Raw genomic sequence first — 3,228 nt, 5'->3', positions numbered from 1 at the left:
ACCCCACGATATAATTCGTCCATCACCCGCGATCATCAGATTATCTTATCTTGCTCCGTCGTCCAATTTATTATCCCCCCCCCCCAGCCATCCTTTGTACTATATTATACTTGCTCCAGTGTCTATTTAATTAACAATTAATGAATCAATTAATTTTTGCTTGATCCTGATTATCAGTCCGGAAAATTCCAAGTCCCTGTCTTTCAATGAGAGACTCTAGTCTCTACCGTGTTGGCGAAGATTCAGATAGACTTGAGTCTCTCACCAAAGACTCTCCGAGATGTGAAACCGGTTACGGAAGACCCAGGCAGACTGATTTTAGTCTTTCACAGTCGTAGAGAGATCCAATAGACTAAAAATTTTTATCCCGGGGCGCCTATGGCAAAACCCTTGACCGCCAGTTGTCCCTCAATCAGTCCCACCAGGTGATGTAAGGCGGTATCTGTTGATCTTCCCTCCATGTATGCATATTGACAGGGGGAGAGGGATCTGTCAGCCAAGGGCCCGGCCTTGATGTGTCTATCCACCAGCCTCTCCAGGGTCTTCAGGATGAAGGATGTAAGGATTATAGGACGGAAGTCTTTTGGTTTTATATAACCGGTTTTTCCAGGCTTGGGAATGAATACTATCCTAGTTTCATTCCACACACTAGGGACATGTTTCAGGGCTATACTAGCTCTGAGTATCTTGGTTAGGGGTCCCGTGATAGTCTCTATCCCTTCCTGTAATAGGGCTGGGTAGATCCCGTCTGGTCCCGGTGCCTTGAAGGGTTCAAAGGTTTTGATGGCCCACTTGACCCCCCAGGGCTGCACTACTTTATTTGCCAATGCCCAATCATGGGTTTCGTAGACATCCCTCTGATTTTGCATTGTTTCTTTGTCCCTCTCCTGGGCCTGTATGAAGCCTGGAAAGTGAGTGTTCATTAGGAGTTTCAGAGTCTCTCCCATGGTTTCCGTGTGGCTGCCATCTGGTGCCTGTAGGCTCCCTAGATATGGAGTCTTGTTTGTTCCAAGGATTTTTGCCAGCCTAGAGGTCTCCGATTGACTCTCCACATTGCTTGTGAAAGCCCTCCAGCAGTCCTCTTTGGCTGCCTTTATTGCCTTGTTGTAATCTGCGAGCAAGCCTCTGTAAGTTTTCCATGCGTCTTCCTTACGGGGGCCCGCTCTCATGTTCTTAGCTTTGTTAAAAGCTTTTCTAGCTTTGCCCCTCAGCCCACCGAGCCTCTCTGACCACCAAGGAGTCTCAGTGGGCTGCCCTTTCGGGATAAGCTTGCAGTTTGTCTCGAAGGAGTCCATGATGGCCTGGTTTAGGGCAATCGAAGCCTCCTCCAGCTGCTTTTTGTTGTTAAATCTGAGGATGATATCCCTGAGATTGTCAGATAGACTCTCTCGGTAATTTCCCCAGTTTGTTCGTCTTGGGTTTCTCACCCATTCCGTTTCTTTCACTGTGTGGATGGACATTCTTATGGTTTGATGATCGGACGCTGAGAGGTCCTTTGAGACCCTCCAGTCCCCAATCATGTCTGCCACTCTATCCGTCCCCAGAGTGATATCTATGACCTCCTGTCGTCTCCGATCTATGAAGGTAGGTTCTGACCCCCTATTAAGGATGTTTAGATCGGCCCCCATTATGAATTCCTGGAGGCTTTCCCCCCTGCCGTTAATGCCGGTGCTCCCCCATGCTACATGGTGCGAGTTGGCATCACAACCTAGCAGGAGTTCAAGTCCCCTTTCCTTCACATGGTTGCATAGGTCCTTTACTTTTTTCGAAGGAGGTGGTTCAGCCGAGTCATAGGGCATGTAAACTGACCCTACAACCCAGCTCATTTCCTCGCCTTGTCCCAGGCCTAGATCTACTTGTGCCACAGCCAGGTCTCCCTCACTAGCCTGTGAACAGATGAAAGAGCCTAGTCCTTTAATAACAATACGAGATCTAATTTTTTCCTGAGTGTTTGCGTGATAGATTCTGCCACAACCACTGAGACCCTTAATGGCATTGCCACTATCCATGGTTCTTGGATCAATGCTATGACTATCTGCATCCCAGCTAATTGCCTGGCTAGAGTAGCGGAGGCTGCTTTGCTGTGATGCAAATTTATCTGTACAATACAATGTGCACCCGGGTTACAGCCATAATGCTGACCGCTTTCTTGGTACCTCTATGTACCCTTCTTCTGACTTTTACCACGGTCTTTCGCAAGCAGCTTGACAGTTGCTTTTTGAATCCCGCAGTGCAGTTTGAAGTTGCAGGCTTTCAGAACAGAGTGATCGGTCGCCTATCAGCGCAACAAAGTGGGCACTTTTCGCGTCCCCGCTCTCACTGCCCCGAGCCACAACCCACTCTCTGGCCTGCAGTCCTGCATTCTGTTTCTCAAGGACGCACAGTGCTTCTTGAGCGATTAGATCTGGGTCTTCCACGTGTACCACAACCCGGTGCTTCTTGGGAAGCTCCGAGGCTGCGACCACATGTACAGTAAGCCCAGCTATTTTATTTTCGGGGAAGAGCCTTTCAGCCAATTTCCCGTTTCCTCATCAGTGCAGTACACCATTGCCACACCTTCTCGTTCCCAGACACCGTTGAAAGTGGGTGCTTTCACCCCGTCAGGTAACGCCAGAGTGGCCGCCTTCAGGAGTTTCTTTACCTCCGTTACCTCTTCATTGGCCAGTTTCTGATCCGTATATGACTCCGGCATAACTGCAAACTTGAATGAGCTCGCAGTATTCAGAGCATATGTGCCCTGAACCTACGTTCTCATTCTCTTTTCTTTCGGTCTGACTGAGGGGCTTGGCGTGGTACGCTCCGATGGACGGCGTTTAATTGCCTTCCTCACAGCCCCCTCCCGCTGCCCCTCATCAACCTTTGCTGCTGCATCCGCCAAGGTTGCAATTGCCCCCGAGGTTTGATGCAGCTTCGCTCTCTTGCGACGTCTTCTCTCGGCTCCACTCAGTCTGACACGATTCACATCGGTACCAGACTGGTCAGCATAGTCAGACTTCGTGTGTTCGCCATCGCTGGCCCCACCCGATGTTTCTTTTTCAATACTGAGATTTTTTAGATTGGTTTCTATTTTTGGTCANAACAAAGGTTGATGGATGGGGAATTTGATTCTCCATCGAACAGCATTAATGTCATTCCTTCATATTAATTAGGAAGGGAGACACGATTTTTTAATTAGCGGGCGAGTTATCCATTGTGTTTTTCATCGTGCCGTAAATTGCGTCGCAGTTT

The sequence above is a fragment of the Diachasma alloeum genome, unplaced genomic scaffold (genome assembly GCF_001412515.2).
Source record: "Diachasma alloeum isolate Michigan unplaced genomic scaffold, Dall2.0 Dall_scaffold_00478, whole genome shotgun sequence".
NCBI classification, from domain to species: Eukaryota; Metazoa; Arthropoda; class Insecta; order Hymenoptera; family Braconidae; genus Diachasma; species Diachasma alloeum.
Note: the sequence above shows the minus strand (reverse complement) of the source record.